The 17,820-nt window shown below is 62.8% G+C and overlaps 5 pseudogenes; all 5 read right to left on the bottom strand.

Annotated features, from left to right (window-relative positions):
• Positions 1-973: 973 nt before the first annotated feature.
• On the bottom strand, positions 974-1,092 carry LOC142868396 (uncharacterized; annotated as a pseudogene).
• A 3,750-nt stretch (positions 1,093-4,842) lies between these two features.
• On the bottom strand, positions 4,843-4,961 carry LOC142868391 (uncharacterized; annotated as a pseudogene).
• Positions 4,962-8,720: 3,759 nt separating this feature from the next.
• LOC142868390 (uncharacterized) lies at positions 8,721-8,839 on the bottom strand (annotated as a pseudogene).
• A 3,734-nt stretch (positions 8,840-12,573) lies between these two features.
• Positions 12,574-12,692, bottom strand: LOC142868389 (uncharacterized; annotated as a pseudogene).
• Positions 12,693-16,133: 3,441 nt separating this feature from the next.
• On the bottom strand, positions 16,134-16,252 carry LOC142868402 (uncharacterized; annotated as a pseudogene).
• Positions 16,253-17,820: the final 1,568 nt, after the last annotated feature.

The raw sequence follows: 17,820 nt of genomic DNA, 5'->3' as shown, positions 1-17,820 counted from the left end.
CCCCCACAATACGCTGGAACAACATGAGAGGTATATGAATAAGAACACAGGGGGGGCCGGGCGCGGTGGCTCACGCCTGTAATCCTAGCTCTCTGGGAGGCCGAGGCGGGCGGATTGCTCCAGGTCAGGAGTTCGAAACCAGCCTGAGCAAGAGCGAGACCCCGTCTCTACTAAAAATAGAAAGAAATTAATTGGCCAACTAATATATAGAAAAACACAGCCGGGCGTGGTGGTGCATGCCTGTAGTCCCAACTACTCGGGAGGCTGAGGCAGCAGGATTGCTTGAGCCCGGAGATTGAGGTTGCTGTGAGCTAGGCTGACGCCATGGCACTCACTCTAGCCTGGGCAGCAAAACGAGACTCTGTCTCAAAAAAAAAAAAAAAAAAAGAACGCAGGGGGGAGGGGGGCACGGGCGTCACATGTCACCTGAATACTTGTACTCCCATCATCTGCTTGAAGAGAGAGAGAAAAGAAAATGCAATCATAGAGGTAAGAGACACTTTTTAAAAATAATGAATCCGAAGAGAAAAGTAAAAGGAGGCCTGTGGAGCAGGTCTGGGTGTGACTCCGGATCCCCCAACATCAGGTGCCACCACCAAAGATTCCTGCGTGTAGCCCATAGAACCCCAAAAGCAACGGGACGAGTTCTGGTCACATACTCCCTCAAAATGACATCCTGGCCTTCTTCTGGAACTCCCTCCCCTCTCAGACTCTCAAGGTTTCCTCCAGCGTGTCGGTTCCCACAGAGCAGACCTTTGGTCTGAGACCTGACAGTCCAGATGCCACGCATGCTGCCGCGTGGCGGCGGTGTCGCGGCTTGGGACAAGAGGAGGCCCCACGGTGCGGGCTGGGGCGCCAGGCACCGCGCGGGCGCTGAGGGTGGGGGTGACCCCCACCCCGGGCCGCCGCCGCGCTCCCAGAAAGGGGACAGAACAAGAGGCAAAAAAAAAAAAAAAAAAAAAAAAAAAGCAGCAGCCTGTGGCACCCGGTATTCCCAGGCGGTCTCCCATCCAAGTACTAACCGGGCCCGACCCTGCTTAGCTTCCCAGAGCAGACGAGATCGGGGGCGTTCAGGGTGGTGTGGCCCTAGACGGCGGCGGAGGGCGCCCCTGCCCCGCTCAAGAAGCCGAGCCTCTCTGGGCTTCCCCGCCGCCGCCTCCCGCGCCGGGCCGGGCCGGTTGAGTTCGCCGGCCGGGTCCCGCGGGCTCCCAGGGACGGGGGTGATGGGCGGGGCGGGGCGGGGGGCTGTCTCTCTCTACACACACACACACACTCACACTCACTCACACTCACACAAGATGCGCCTCCACGGCTGGACTCGCCAAGGTGGAGCCCTCCCAGCCCCCCTCGTCTCCTCGCCCGGCCTCCTTCACCTACCCGCTGCCCACCCCCAGCGCGTCGCTGCCGCTGACTGCGCACGCGCGGGACGCTCGCCCTTTGACCCCAGCCAGGGGCCGCCCTCCCCCACAACCCCTTTCAGCTGCGCCCCCCCCCTCGCCCTGTGGGTGGGCTGCCGCCTATTCCCCCGGGCCAGGGCTGGGGCACAGCCAGTGTATGGGGCGTCTCTCTCTGGGGATGTGTCCCATGGGTGGGGTGGGGTGGCGTGGTTTGGGGGGCGCTGAAGAAATCAGTCCCCTCCATCTCCTACCTCTGGAAAACGCCCAAGCCCGTGGAGAACTGCCGGCACCGCTTCGTGGGGGCCGGGACCCTCCTCCGTGTCCTCCTGTGGCCCAGTCCAAGGGGCCTGGGCCTGGCCGGGGCTGCATTGGACCCCGACCACCCTGGCGTGTGGACTCGCTAAAAATCGGCCATTAGATATTGGATTCCAGCTTCCTGGAGGTCATTTCACTAATGAGTGCACCGGAAAGAGTTTCCTAATCCATCTGTGAGGGTGGCCACTGAAAGAGAATTTGAAAGCTGACAGAATAGGCGAGGGAAGGCATAGGAGATTTCCACACCCAGCAAGGAAGACTTTCCCGAAATGGAAGAAAGAAACGAGCAAACAGAGACACCGGTAGCCCGCCCGGAAAAGAGTCTGCCCCTTAGAGAAAGCACCCTGACCGGGTTCACCCGTGGGTGGGTGGCGAGCTAGCGGCGTTCAGAAGAGCGAGGCCCGCAGTCTGTGCGGAAGACACCTGCGCTCGGGTGTGTGTGGCGGCGCGATTCACAAGCAGCTCTAGACGTTAAACCAAGGAGAAGCCAGGGAGTTCCCAACGCCCCAGGTGTCCTCAGCCCACGACTGGCTGCTGTGGGAATGCGAAGCCCGGCTCCTTGTCTCAGAGCGGGGTTCCCAGGAGGATCAGGCTGAAGCTGGGACTCGGCCTCAAAGTGTCCCCTCGCATGGCCACCCCCTTCCCCTTCCTGCTCCTCTACTCCTGGTGCCCCTCCATCCAGGGGCCAGACCTTAAAGAGTCACCGCAAGAGAATCCTGGTCCCAAAGGAGCCTTCTGGGGGACCGGTGCTGAGAGAGGTTGTGGGCATGGCCCGCTGGGGCTCTGCCCGACCCAGGGCTGAGAGATGCCACCTCCCAGCTCTGGGTCCCTGCAGGAAGTGTTGGCAAGCACAGGGCCGGTCCTCCAAAGGCCCAGGTGCAGGGAGCCCAGGCCAAGCAGCCTGTGGAAGAAGCCACTTGCCTTGCCACCCCGGGAACAGGACTGCAGGCCCCGGCCCTTCCCACCTCCTCCTCCTCCTCCTCCTCCTCCCCCCCCGCCCCCCCCCACAGGGCACAGGGCTCAGAGACACCTCAGACTCTTGCTACCCAAAGTGCAAAGGGCATCAGTTGCTCCTCCAACCCCCCCGCCCAGCAGACCACGTTGTCCAGCCAGCCCCCGGGCCTCCCTGGGGTGCCCAGCACAAAAGTGCAGACACCCACCGGACCCTCAATCTCAGTTTTCGGATGTTTTTGCCACTCTAAGGACCCGCAGGCCAGCTGGGCCTTCGGGCAGGACAGAGAGCCCCGGAATCCGACGTGGAGAGCTGCGTGTACGTCCCCATCAGGAGGCGGTCCCCACCTCCGCGGCTCTCCCCTTGCGGGGAGCGGCAGCCCAGCCGGCAGCCGCAGGGCCTCAGGGAAGACACCAGGCTGGGCCCCCGCGGCACAGCGGGGGCACGTCCCCCGCACTCAGGCGACTTAGGGACGGCTGCTGGAGACTGCTGCGGCCACCCTGCTGCCGGGTTTCTGGTGGGCTTCCTGGAAGCAGCGTCCACACCAAGCCCTTGGAAGGCCCAGGCGACGGAGGAGCCGGTCAGGCAGGGGCCCAGGACGGTGAGAGGCCGGGCGGGCGGGAAGGAGCGTGTCAGGCAGGGGCAGAGGACGGTGACAGGCCGGGCGGGGAGGAGCCGGTCAGGCGGGGGCCCAGGACAGTGACGGGCCTGGCCGGGGAGGAGTGCGTCAGGCAGGGGCAGAGGAGACGGGCTGGGTAAGGGTTAGGGTGACAGTTAGGGCACAATTCACAATCGCAAAGACGTGGAAGCGACCCGAGTGCCCATCCATCCAGGAGTGCATCAATAAAATGTGGCGCGTGGACACCACGGAGTGCCATTCGGCTGTGAGGAGCAGCGGTGAGAGGGCGCCTCTCGTGTTCTCCTGGCCAGAGCTGGAACCCGTTCCAGTAGGCCAGGTATCCCAAGAATGGACACACGAGCACCACGTGAGCGCGCTCACCAGCAAATTGGTACGAACGGATGGACGCCTAAGTCGACAGAGAGGAATCACCTTCGTCGGGTGGGTGTCGGGCGGGTGGGGGGAGGGGAGGGGCATACACATCCATTAGGCATGGGGTGGGTGCGCACCGACTGGGGGATGGGCGCACTTGAAGCTCTGACCCGAGGGGGGAGGCTTGGAGAGGGCAAGGCACCCGACCTTAACATTGGTACCCCCACAATACGCTGGAACAACATGAGAGGTATATGAATAAGAACACAGGGGGGGCCGGGCGCGGTGGCTCACGCCTGTAATCCTAGCTCTCTGGGAGGCCGAGGCGGGCGGATTGCTCCAGGTCAGGAGTTCGAAACCAGCCTGAGCAAGAGCGAGACCCCGTCTCTACTAAAAATAGAAAGAAATTAATTGGCCAACTAATATATATAGAAAAACACAGCCGGGCGTGGTGGTGCATGCCTGTAGTCCCAACTACTCGGGAGGCTGAGGCAGCAGGATTGCTTGAGCCCGGAGATTGAGGTTGCTGTGAGCTAGGCTGACGCCATGGCACTCACTCTAGCCTGGGCAGCAAAACGAGACTCTGTCTCAAAAAAAAAAAAAAAAAAAAGAACGCAGGGGGGAGGGGGGCACGGGCGTCACATGTCACCTGAATACTTGTACTCCCATCATCTGCTTGAAGAGAGAGAGAAAAGAAAATGCAATCCTAGAGGTAAGAGACACTTTTTAAAAATAATGAATCCGAAGAGAAAAGTAAAAGGAGGCCTGTGGAGCAGGTCTGGGTGTGACTCCGGATCCCCCAACATCAGGTGCCACCACCAAAGATTCCTGCGTGTAGCCCATAGAACCCCAAAAGCAACGGGACGAGTTCTGGTCACATACTCCCTCAAAATGACATCCTGGCCTTCTTCTGGAACTCCCTCCCCTCTCAGACTCTCAAGGTTTCCTCCAGCGTGTCGGTTCCCACAGAGCAGACCTTTGGTCTGAGACCTGACAGTCCAGATGCCACGCATGCTGCCGCGTGGCGGCGGTGTCGCGGCTTGGGACAAGAGGAGGCCCCACGGTGCGGGCTGGGGCGCCAGGCACCGCGCGGGCGCTGAGGGTGGGGGTGACCCCCACCCCGGGCCGCCGCCGCGCTCCCAGAAAGGGGACAGAACAAGAGGCAAAAAAAAAAAAAAAAAAGCAGCAGCCTGTGGCACCCGGTATTCCCAGGCGGTCTCCCATCCAAGTACTAACCGGGCCCGACCCTGCTTAGCTTCCCAGACCAGACGAGATCGGGGGCGTTCAGGGTGGTGTGGCCCTAGACGGCGGCGGAGGGCGCCCCTGCCCCGCTCAAGAAGCCGAGCCTCTCTGGGCTTCCCCGCCGCCGCCTCCCGCGCCGGGCCGGGCCGGTTGAGTTCGCCGGCCGGGTCCCGCGGGCTCCCAGGGACGGGGGTGATGGGCGGGGCGGGGCGGGTGGCTGTCTCTCTCTACACACACACACACACTCACACTCACTCACACTCACACAAGATGCGCCTCCACGGCTGGACTCGCCAAGGTGGAGCCCTCCCAGCCCCCCTCGTCTCCTCGCCCGGCCTCCTTCACCTACCCGCTGCCCACCCCCAGCGCGTCGCTGCCTGCCGCTGACTGCGCACGCGCGGGACGCTCGCCCTTTGACCCCAGCCAGGGGCCGCCCTCCCCCACAACCCCTTTCAGCTGCGCCCCCCCCCCTCGCCCTGTGGGTGGGCTGCCGCCTATTCCCCCGGGCCAGGGCTGGGGCACAGCCAGTGTATGGGGCGTCTCTCTCTGGGGATGTGTCCCATGGGTGGGGTGGGGTGGCGTGGTTTGGGGGGCGCTGAAGAAATCAGTCCCCTCCATCTCCTACCTCTGGAAAACGCCCAAGCCCGTGGAGAACTGCCGGCACCGCTTCGTGGGGGCCGGGACCCTCCTCCGTGTCCTCCTGTGGCCCAGTCCAAGGGGCCTGGGCCTGGCCGGGGCTGCATTGGACCCCGACCACCCTGGCGTGTGGACTCGCTAAAAATCGGCCATTAGATATTGGATTCCAGCTTCCTGGAGGTCATTTCACTAATGAGTGCACCGGAAAGAGTTTCCTAATCCATCTGTGAGGGTGGCAACTGAAAGAGAATTTTAAAGCTGACAGAATAGGCGAGGGAAGGCATAGGAGATTTCCACACCCAGCAAGGAAGACTTTCCCGAAATGGAAGAAAGAAACGAGCAAACAGAGACACCGGTAGCCCGCCCGGAAAAGAGTCTGCCCCTTAGAGAAAGCACCCTGACCGGGTTCACCCATGGGTGGGTGGCGAGCTAGCGGCGTTCAGAAGAGCGAGGCCCGCAGTCTGTGCGGAAGACACCTGCGCTCGGGTGTGTGTGGCGGCGCGATTCACAAGCAGCTCTAGACGTTAAACCAAGGAGAAGCCAAGGAGTTCCCAACGCCCCAGGTGTCCTCAGCCCACGACTGGCTGCTGTGGGAATGCGAAGCCCGGCTCCTTGTCTCAGAGCGGGGTTCCCAGGAGGATCAGGCTGAAGCTGGGACTCGGCCTCAAAGTGTCCCCTCGCATGGCCACCCCCTTCCCCTTCCTGCTCCTCTACTCCTGGTGCCCCTACATCCAGGGGCCAGACCTTAAAGAGTCACCGCAAGAGAATCCTGGTCCCAAAGGAGCCTTCTGGGGAACCGGTGCTGAGAGAGGTTGTGGGCATGGCCCGCTGGGGCTCTGCCCGACCCAGGGCTGAGAGATGCCACCTCCCAGCTCTGGGTCCCTGCAGGAAGTGTTGGCAAGCACAGGGCCGGTCCTCCAAAGGCCCAGGTGCAGGGAGCCCAGGCCAAGCAGCCTGTGGAAGAAGCCACTTGCCGTGCCACCCCGGGAACAGGACTGCAGGCCCTGGCCCTTCCCACCACCTCCTCCTCCTCCTCCTCCTCCTCCTCCCCTCCGCCCCCCCCCCACAGGGCACAGGGCTCAGAGACACCTCAGACTCTTGCTACCCAAAGTGCAAAGGGCATCAGTTGCTCCTCCAACCCCCCCGCCCAGCAGACCACGTTGTCCAGCCAGCCCCCGGGCCTCCCTGGGGTGCCCAGCACAAAAGTGCAGACACCCACCGGACCCTCAATCTCAGTTTTCGGATGTTTTTGCCACTCTAAGGACCCGCAGGCCAGCTGGGCCTTCGGGCAGGACAGAGAGCCCCGGAATCCGACGTGGAGAGCTGCGTGTACGTCCCCATGAGGAGGCGGTCCCCACCTCCGCGGCTCTCCCCTTGCGGGGAGCGGCAGCCCAGCCGGCAGCCGCAGGGCCTCAGGGAAGACACCAGGCTGGGCCCCCGCGGCACAGCGGGGGCACGTCCCCCGCACTCAGGCGACTTAGGGACGGCTGCTGGAGACTGCTGCGGCCACCCTGCTGCCGGGTTTCTGGTGGGCTTCCTGGAAGCAGCGTCCACACCAAGCCCATGGAAGGCCCAGGCGACGGAGGAGCCGGTCAGGCAGGGGCCCAGGACGGTGAGAGGCCGGGCGGGCGGGAAGGAGCATGTCAGGCAGGGGCAGAGGACGGTGACAGGCCGGGCGGGGAGGAGCCGGTCAGGCGGGGGCCCAGGACAGTGACGGGCCTGGCCGGGGAGGAGTGCGTCAGGCAGGGGCAGAGGAGACGGGCTGGGTAAGGGTTAGGATGACAGTTAGGGCACAATTCACAATCGCAAAGACGTGGAAGCCACCCGAGTGCCCATCCATCCAGGAGTGCATCAATAAAATGTGGCGCGTGGACACCACGGAGTGCCATTCGGCTGTGAGGAGCAGCGGTGAGAGGGCGCCTCTCGTGTTCTCCTGGCCAGAGCTGGAACCCGTTCCAGTAGGCCAGGTATCCCAAGAATGGACACACGAGCACCACGTGAGCGCGCTCACCAGCAAATTGGTACGAACGGATGGACGCCTAAGTGGACAGAGAGGAATCACCTTCATCGGGTGGGTGTCGGGCGGGTGGGGGGAGGGGAGGGGCATACACATCCATTAGGCATGGGGTGGGTGCGCACCGACTGGGGGATGGGCGCACTTGAAGCTCTGACCCGAGGGGGGAGGCTTGGAGAGGGCAAGGCACCCGACCTTAACATTGGTACCCCCACAATACGCTGGAACAACATGAGAGGTATATGAATAAGAACACAGGGGGGGCCGGGCGCGGTGGCTCACGCCTGTAATCCTAGCTCTCTGGGAGGCCGAGGCGGGCGGATTGCTCCAGGTCAGGAGTTCGAAACCAGCCTGAGCAAGAGCGAGACCCCGTCTCTACTAAAAATAGAAAGAAATTAATTGGCCAACTAATATATATAGTAAAACACAGCCGGGCGTGGTGGTGCATGCCTGTAGTCCCAACTACTCGGGAGGCTGAGGCAGCAGGATTGCTTGAGCCCGGAGATTGAGGTTGCTGTGAGCTAGGCTGACGCCATGGCACTCACTCTAGCCTGGGCAGCAAAACGAGACTCTGTCTCAAAAAAAAAAAAAAAAAAGAACGCAGGGGGGAGGGGGGCACGGGCGTCACATGTCACCTGAATACTTGTACTCCCATCATCTGCTTGAAGAGAGAGAGAAAAGAAAATGCAATCATAGAGGTAAGAGACACTTTTTAAAAATAATGAATCCGAAGAGAAAAGTAAAAGGAGGCCTGTGGAGCAGGTCTGGGTGTGACTCCGGATCCCCCAACATCAGGTGCCACCACCAAAGATTCCTGCGTGTAGCCCATAGAACCCCAAAAGCAACGGGACGAGTTCTGGTCACATACTCCCTCAAAATGACATCCTGGCCTTCTTCTGGAACTCCCTCCCCTCTCAGACTCTCAAGGTTTCCTCCAGCGTGTCGGTTCCCACAGAGCAGACCTTTGGTCTGAGACCTGACAGTCCAGATGCCACGCATGCTGCCGCGTGGCGGCGGTGTCGCGGCTTGGGACAAGAGGAGGCCCCACGGTGCGGGCTGGGGCGCCAGGCACCGCGCGGGCGCTGAGGGTGGGGGTGACCCCCACCCCGGGCCGCCGCCGCGCTCCCAGAAAGGGGACAGAACAAGAGGCAAAAAAAAAAAAAAAAAAGCAGCAGCCTGTGGCACCCGGTATTCCCAGGCGGTCTCCCATCCAAGTACTAACCGGGCCCGACCCTGCTTAGCTTCCCAGACCAGACGAGATCGGGGGCGTTCAGGGTGGTGTGGCCCTAGACGGCGGCGGAGGGCGCCCCTGCCCCGCTCAAGAAGCCGAGCCTCTCTGGGCTTCCCCGCCGCCGCCTCCCGCGCCGGGCCGGGCCGGTTGAGTTCGCCGGCCGGGTCCCGCGGGCTCCCAGGGACGGGGGTGATGGGCGGGGCGGGGCGGGGGGCTGTCTCTCTCTACACACACACACACACTCACACTCACTCACACTCACACAAGATGCGCCTCCACGGCTGGACTCGCCAAGGTGGAGCCCTCCCAGCCCCCCTCGTCTCCTCGCCCGGCCTCCTTCACCTACCCGCTGCCCACCCCCAGCGCGTCGCTGCCTGCCGCTGACTGCGCACGCGCGGGACGCTCGCCCTTTGACCCCAGCCAGGGGCCGCCCTCCCCCACAACCCCTTTCAGCTGCGCCCCCCCCCCCCCGCCCTGTGGGTGGGCTGCCGCCTATTCCCCCGGGCCAGGGCTGGGGCACAGCCAGTGTATGGGGCGTCTCTCTCTGGGGATGTGTCCCATGGGTGGGGTGGGGTGGCGTGGTTTGGGGGGCGCTGAAGAAATCAGTCCCCTCCATCTCCTACCTCTGGAAAACGCCCAAGCCCGTGGAGAACTGCCGGCACCGCTTCGTGGGGGCCGGGACCCTCCTCCGTGTCCTCCTGTGGCCCAGTCCAAGGGGCCTGGGCCTGGCCGGGGCTGCATTGGACCCCGACCACCCTGGCGTGTGGACTCGCTAAAAATCGGCCATTAGATATTGGATTCCAGCTTCCTGGAGGTCATTTCACTAATGAGTGCACCGGAAAGAGTTTCCTAATCCATCTGTGAGGGTGGCCACTGAAAGAGAATTTGAAAGCTGACAGAATAGGCGAGGGAAGGCATAGGAGATTTCCACACCCAGCAAGGAAGACTTTCCCGAAATGGAAGAAAGAAACGAGCAAACAGAGACACCGGTAGCCCGCCCGGAAAAGAGTCTGCCCCTTAGAGAAAGCACCCTGACCAGGTTCACCCGTGGGTGGGTGGCGAGCTAGCGGCGTTCAGAAGAGCGAGGCCCGCAGTCTGTGCGGAAGACACCTGCGCTCGGGTGTGTGTGGCGGCGCGATTCACAAGCAGCTCTAGACGTTAAACCAAGGAGAAGCCAGGGAGTTCCCAACGCCCCAGGTGTCCTCAGCCCACGACTGGCTGCTGTGGGAATGCGAAGCCCGGCTCCTTGTCTCAGAGCGGGGTTCCCAGGAGGATCAGGCTGAAGCTGGGACTCGGCCTCAAAGTGTCCCCTCGCATGGCCACCCCCTTCCCCTTCCTGCTCCTCTACTCCTGGTGCCCCTCCATCCAGGGGCCAGACCTTAAAGAGTCACCGCAAGAGAATCCTGGTCCCAAAGGAGCCTTCTGGGGGACCGGTGCTGAGAGAGGTTGTGGGCATGGCCCGCTGGGGTTCTGCCCGACCCAGGGCTGAGAGATGCCACCTCCCAGCTCTGGGTCCCTGCAGGAAGTGTTGGCAAGCACAGGGCCGGTCCTCCAAAGGCCCAGGTGCAGGGAGCCCAGGCCAAGCAGCCTGTGGAAGAAGCCACTTGCCGTGCCACCCCGGGAACAGGACTGCAGGCCCCGGCCCTTCCCACCTCCTCCTCCTCCTCCTCCTCCTCCCCCCCCGCCCCCCCCCACAGGGCACAGGGCTCAGAGACACCTCAGACTCTTGCTACCCAAAGTGCAAAGGGCATCAGTTGCTCCTCCAACCCCCCCGCCCAGCAGACCACGTTGTCCAGCCAGCCCCCGGGCCTCCCTGGGGTGCCCAGCACAAAAGTGCAGACACCCACCGGACCCTCAATCTCAGTTTTCGGATGTTTTTGCCACTCTAAGGACCCGCAGGCCAGCTGGGCCTTCGGGCAGGACAGAGAGCCCCGGAATCCGACGTGGAGAGCTGCGTGTACGTCCCCATGAGGAGGCGGTCCCCACCTCCGCGGCTCTCCCCTTGCGGGGAGCGGCAGCCCAGCCGGCAGCCGCCGCAGGGCCTCAGGGAAGACACCAGGCTGGGCCCCCGCGGCACAGCGGGGGCACGTCCCCCGCACTCAGGCGACTTAGGGACGGCTGCTGGAGACTGCTGCGGCCACCCTGTTGCCGGGTTTCTGGTGGGCTTCCTGGAAGCAGCGTCCACACCAAGCCCTTGGAAGGCCCAGGCGACGGAGGAGCCGGTCAGGCAGGGGCCCAGGACGGTGAGAGGCCGGGCGGGCGGGAAGGAGCATGTCAGGCAGGGGCAGAGGACGGTGACAGGCCGGGCGGGGAGGAGCCGGTCAGGCGGGGGCCCAGGACAGTGACGGGCCTGGCCGGGGAGGAGTGCGTCAGGCAGGGGCAGAGGAGACGGGCTGGGTAAGGGTTAGGGTGACAGTTAGGGCACAATTCACAATCGCAAAGACGTGGAAGCGACCCGAGTGCCCATCCATCCAGGAGTGCATCAATAAAATGTGGCGCGTGGACACCACGGAGTGCCATTCGGCTGTGAGGAGCAGCGGTGAGAGGGCGCCTCTCGTGTTCTCCTGGCCAGAGCTGGAACCCGTTCCAGTAGGCCAGGTATCCCAAGAATGGACACACGAGCACCACGTGAGCGCGCTCACCGGCAAATTGGTACGAACGGATGGACGCCTAAGTGGACAGAGAGGAATCACCTTCATCGGGTGGGTGTCGGGCGGGTGGGGGGAGGGGAGGGGCATACACATCCATTAGGCATGGGGTGGGTGCGCACCGACTGGGGGATGGGCGCACTTGAAGCTCTGACCCGAGGGGGGAGGCTTGGAGAGGGCAAGGCACCCGACCTTAACATTGGTACCCCCACAATACGCTGGAACAACATGAGAGGTATATGAATAAGAACACAGGGGGGGCCGGGCGCGGTGGCTCACGCCTGTAATCCTAGCTCTCTGGGAGGCCGAGGCGGGCGGATTGCTCCAGGTCAGGAGTTCGAAACCAGCCTGAGCAAGAGCGAGACCCCGTCTCTACTAAAAATAGAAAGAAATTAATTGGCCAACTAATATGTATAGAAAAACACAGCCGGGCGTGGTGGTGCATGCCTGTAGTCCCAACTACTCGGGAGGCTGAGGCAGCAGGATTGCTTGAGCCCGGAGATTGAGGTTGCTGTGAGCTAGACTGACGCCATGGCACTCACTCTAGCCTGGGCAGCAAAACGAGACTCTGTCTCAAAAAAAAAAAAAAAAAAGAACGCAGGGGGGAGGGGGGCACGGGCGTCACATGTCACCTGAATACTTGTACTCCCATCATCTGCTTGAAGAGAGAGAGAAAAGAAAATGCAATCCTAGAGGTAAGAGACACTTTTTAAAAATAATGAATCCGAAGAGAAAAGTAAAAGGAGGCCTGTGGAGCAGGTCTGGGTGTGACTCCGGATCCCCCAACATCAGGTGCCTCCACCAAAGATTCCTGCGTGTAGCCCATAGAACCCCAAAAGCAACGGGACGAGTTCTGGTCACATACTCCCTCAAAATGACATCCTGGCCTTCTTCTGGAACTCCCTCCCCTCTCAGACTCTCAAGGTTTCCTCCAGCGTGTCGGTTCCCACAGAGCAGACCTTTGGTCTGAGACCTGACAGTCCAGATGCCACGCATGCTGCCGCGTGGCGGCGGTGTCGCGGCTTGGGACAAGAGGAGGCCCCACGCGCAGGCGCTGAGGGTGGGGGTGACCCCCACCCCGGGCCGCCGCCGCCGCGCTCCCAGAAAGGGGACAGAACAAGAGGCAAAAAAAAAAAAAAAAAGCGGCAGCCTGTGGCACCCGGTATTCCCAGGCGGTCTCCCATCCAAGTACTAACCGGGCCCGACCCTGCTTAGCTTCCCAGACCAGACGAGATCGGGGGCGTTCAGGGTGGTGTGGCCCTAGACGGCGGCGGAGGGCGCCCCTGCCCCGCTCAAGAAGCCGAGCCTCTCTGGGCTTCCCCGCCGCCGCCGCCTCCCGTGCCGGGCCGGGCCGGTTGAGTTCTCCCGCCGGGTCCCGCGGGCTCCCAGGGACGGGGGTGATGGGCGGGGCGGCGCGGGGCGGGGCGGGGCGGGGGGCTGTCTCTCTATACACACACACACACACTCACACTCACTCACACTCACACAAGATGCGCCTCCACGGCTGGACTCGCCAAGGTGGAGCCCTCCCAGCCCCCCTCGTCTCCTCGCCCGGCCTCCTTCACCTACCCGCTGCCCACCCCCAGCGCGTCGCTGCCTGCCGCTGACTGCGCACGCGCGGGACGCTCGCCCTTTGACCCCAGCCAGGGGCCGCCCTCCCCCACAACCCCTTTCAGCTGCGCCCCCCCCCTCGCCCTGTGGGTGGGCTGCCGCCTATTCCCCCGGGCCAGGGCTGGGGCACAGCCAGTGTATGGGGCGTCTCTCTCTGGGGATGTGTCCCATGGGTGGGGTGGGGTGGCGTGGTTTGGGGGGCGCTGAAGAAATCAGTCCCCTCCATCTCCTACCTCTGGAAAACGCCCAAGCCCGTGGAGAACTGCCGGCACCGCTTCGTGGGGGCCGGGACCCTCCTCCGTGTCCTCCTGTGGCCCAGTCCAAGGGGCCTGGGCCTGGCCGGGGCTGCATTGGACCCCGACCACCCTGGCGTGTGGACTCGCTAAAAATCGGCCATTAGATATTGGATTCCAGCTTCCTGGAGGTCATTTCACTAATGAGTGCACCGGAAAGAGTTTCCTAATCCATCTGTGAGGGTGGCCACTGAAAGAGAATTTTAAAGCTGACAGAATAGGCGAGGGAAGGCATAGGAGATTTCCACACCCAGCAAGGAAGACTTTCCCGAAATGGAAGAAAGAAACGAGCAAACAGAGACACCGGTAGCCCGCCCGGAAAAGAGTCTGCCCCTTAGAGAAAGCACCCTGACCAGGTTCACCCATGGGTGGGTGGCGAGCTAGCGGCGTTCAGAAGAGCGAGGCCCGCAGTCTGTGCGGAAGACACCTGCGCTCGCTCGGGTGTGTGTGGCGGCGCGATTCACAAGCAGCTCTAGACGTTAAACCAAGGAGAAGCCAGGGAGTTCCCAACGCCCCAGGTGTCCTCAGCCCACGACTGGCTGCTGTGGGAATGCGAAGCCCGGCTCCTTGTCTCAGAGCGGGGTTCCCAGGAGGATCAGGCTGAAGCTGGGACTCGGCCTCAAAGTGTCCCCTCGCATGGCCACCCCCTTCCCCTTCCTGCTCCTCTACTCCTGGTGCCCCTCCATCCAGGGGCCAGACCTTAAAGAGTCACCGCAAGAGAATCCTGGTCCCAAAGGAGCCTTCTGGGGGACCGGTGCTGAGAGAGGTTGTGGGCATGGCCCGCTGGGGCTCTGCCCGACCCAGGGCTGAGAGATGCCACCTCCCAGCTCTGGGTCCCTGCAGGAAGTGTTGGCAAGCACAGGGCCGGTCCTCCAAAGGCCCAGGTGCAGGGAGCCCAGGCCAAGCAGCCTGTGGAAGAAGCCACTTGCCGTGCCACCCCGGGAACAGGACTGCAGGCCCCGGCCCTTCCCACCTCCTCCTCCTCCTCCTCCGCCCCGCACCCCCTCCCGACATGGCACAGGGCTCAGAGACACCTCAGACTCTTGCTACCCAAAGTGCAAAGGGCATCAGTTGCTCCTCCAAACCCCCCGCCCAGCAGACCGCGTTGTCCAGCCAGCCCCCGGGCCTCCCTGGGGTGCCCAGCACAAAAGTGCAGACACCCACCGGACCCTCAATCTCAGCTTTCGGATGCTTTTGCCACTCTAAGGACCCGCAGGCCCGCTGGGCCTTCGGGCAGGACAGAGAGCCCCGGAATCCGACGTGGAGAGCTGCGTGTACGTCCCCATCAGGAGGCGGTCCCCACCTCCGCGGCTCTCCCCTTGCGGGGAGCGGCAGCCCAGCCGGCAGCCGCCGCAGGGCCTCAGGGAAGACACCAGGCTGGGCCCCCGCGGCACAGCGGGGGCACGTCCCCCGCACTCACGCGACTTAGGGACGGCTGCTGGAGACTGCTGCGGCCACCCTGCTGCCGGGTTTCTGGAGGGCTTCCTGGAAGCAGCGTCCACACCAAGCCCTTGGAAGGCCCAGGCGACGGAGGAGCCGGTCAGGCAGGGGCCGAGGACGGTGAGAGGCCGGGCGAGAAGGAGCATGTCAGGCCGGGGCAGAGGACGGTGACAGGCCGGGCGGGGAGGAGCCGGTCAGGCGGGGGCCCAGGACAGTGACGGGCCTGGCCGGGGAGGAGTGCGTCAGGCAGGGGCAGAGGAGACGGGCTGGGTAAGGGGTAGGGTGACAGTTAGGGCACAATTCACAATCGCAAAGATGTGGAAGCGACCCGAGTGCCCATCCATCCAGGAGTGCATTAATAAAATGTGGCGCGTGGACACCACGGAGTGCCATTCGGCTGTGAGGAGCAGCGGTGAGAGGGCGCCTCTCGTGTTCTCCTGGCCAGAGCTGGAAACCGTTCCAGTAAGCCGAGTATCCCAAGAATGGACACACGAGCACCACGTGCTCGCGCTCACCTGCAAACTGATACAAACGTCTGGACACCTAAGTGGACAGAGAGGAATCACCTTCATCGGGTGGGTGTCGGGCGGGTGGGGGGAGGGATGGGCATACACATCCGTTAGGGATGGGGTGGGTGCGCACCGACTGGGGGATGGGCGCGCTTGAAGCTCTGACCCGAGGGTGGAGGCTTGGAGAGGGCGACGTACCCGACCTTAACATTGGTGCCCCCACGATACGCTGGGACAACATGAGAGGTATCTGAATAAGAACACAGGGGGGAGGGGGGCACGGGCAACACATGTCACCTGAATACTTGTACTCCCATCATCTGCTTGAAGAGAGAGAGAAAAGAAAATGCAATAATAGAGGTAAGAGACACTTTTTAAAAATAATGAATCCGAAGAGAAAAGTAAAAGGAGGCCTGTGGAGCAGGTCTGGGTGTGACTCCGGATCCCCCAACATCAGGTGCCACCACCAAAGATTCCTGCGTGTAGCCCATAGAACCCCAAAAGCAACGGGACGAGTTCTGGTCACATACTCCCTCAAAATGACATCCTGGCCTTCTTCTGGAACTCCCTCCCCTCTCAGACTCTCAAGGTTTCCTCCAGCGTGTCGGTTCCCACAGAGCAGACCTTTGGTCTGAGACCTGACAGTCCAGATGCCACGCGTGCTGCCGCGTGGCGGCGGTGTCGCGGCTTGGGACAAGAGGAGGCCCCACGGTGCGGGCTGGGGCGCCAGGCACCGCGGCGGGCGCTGAGGGTGGGGGTCACCCCCACCCCGGGCCGCCGCCGCGCTCCCAGAAAGGGAATAGAACAAGAGGCAAAAAAAAAAAAAAAAAAAAAAAAAAAAAAAAAACAGAAGAAGCCTAAGGCACCCGGTATTCCCAGGCGGTCTTCCATCCAAGTACTAAGGAGGCCCGACCCTGATTAGCTTCCCAGACCAGACGAGCTCGGGGGCGTTCGGGGTGGTGTGGCCCTAGACGGCGGAGGGCGCCCCTGCCCCGCTCAAGAAGCCGAGCCTCTCTGCGCTTTCCCGCCGCCGCCGCCGCCGCCGCCGCCGCCTCCTCCCGCCCCAGGCCCCGCGCCGGGCCGGGTCCGGTGTGCTCCGAGGGTCGGGGGTGACGGGCGGGGCGGGGCGGGGCGGGGCGGGGCGGGGGGCTGTCTCTCTATACACACACACACACTCACACTCACGCATACTCACACAAGATGCGCCTCCACGGCTGGACTCGCCAAGGTGGAGCCCTCCCAGCCCCCCTCGTCTCCTCGCCTGGCCTCCTTCACGTACCCGCTGCCCACCCCCGGCGCGTCGCCGCCGCTGACTGCACACGGGCACGCGCGGGGAGCTCGCCCTTTGACCCCAGCCAGGGGCCGCCCTCCCCCATAACCCCTTTCAGCTGCGCCCCCCCTCGCCCTGTGGGTGGGCTGCCGCCTATTCCCCCGGGCCAGGGCTGGGGCACAGCGCAACGGGGAGGGGAGCCAGTGTATGATGCGTCTCTCTCTGGGGATGTGTCCCATGGGTGGGGTGGGGTGGCGTGGTCTGTGGGGCGCTGAAGAAATCAGTCCCCTCCATCTCCTACCTCTGGAAATCGCCCAAGCCCGTGGAGAACTGCCGGCACCGCTTCGTGGGGGCCGGGACCCTCCTCTGTGTCCTCCTGTGGCCCAGTCCAAGGGGCCCGGGCCTGGCCGGGGCTGCATTGGACCCCGACCACCCTGGCGTGTGGACTCGCTAAAAATCGGCCATTAGATATTGGATTCCAGCTTCACTGAGGTCATTTCACTAATGAGTGCACCGGAAAGAGTTTCCTAATCCATCTGTGAGGGTGGCAACTGAAAGAGAATTTTAAAGCTGACAGAATAGGCGAGGGAAGGCACAGGAGATTTCCACACCCAGCAAGGAAGACTTTCCCGAAATGGAAGAACGAAACGAGCAAACAGAGACACCGGTAGCCCGCCCGGAAAAGAGTCTGCCCCTGAGAGAAAGTACCCTGACCAGGTGGTCCACCCGTGGGTGGGTGGCGAGCCAGCGGCATTCAGAAGAGCGAGGCCCGCAGTCTATGCGGAAGACACCTGCACTCGGGTGTGTGTGGCGGCACGATTCCCAAGCAGCTCTAGACGTTAAACCCAGAAGAAGCCAGGGAGTTCCCAACGCCCCAGGTGTCCTCAGCCCAAGACTGGCTGCTGTGGGAATGCGAAGCCCGGCTCCTTGTCTCAGAGCGGGGTTCCCAGGAGGATCAGGCTGAAGCTGGGACTCGGCCTCAAAGTGTCCCCTCGCATGGCCACCCCCTTCCCCTTCCTGCTCCTCTACTCCTGGTGCCCCTCCATCCAGGGTCCAGACCTTAAAGAGTCACCGCAAGAGAATCCTGGTCCCAAAGGAGCCTTCTGGGGGACCGGTGCTGAGAGAGGTTGTGGGCATGGCCCGCTGGGGCTCTGCCCGACCCAGGGCTGAGAGATGCCACCTCCCAGCTCTGGGTCCCTGCAGGAAGTGTTGGCAAGCACAGGGCCGGTCCTCCAAAGGCCCAGGTGCAGGGAGCCCAGGCCAAGCAGCCT

Source organism: Microcebus murinus, unplaced genomic scaffold (assembly GCF_040939455.1).
Source record: "Microcebus murinus isolate Inina unplaced genomic scaffold, M.murinus_Inina_mat1.0 scaf030_hap2_Mmur4.0, whole genome shotgun sequence".
In the NCBI taxonomy this organism is placed as follows: domain Eukaryota; kingdom Metazoa; phylum Chordata; class Mammalia; order Primates; family Cheirogaleidae; genus Microcebus; species Microcebus murinus.
The sequence above is the reverse complement of the archived record's forward strand: the minus strand, read 5'-3'. Positions and strand labels throughout refer to the sequence as shown.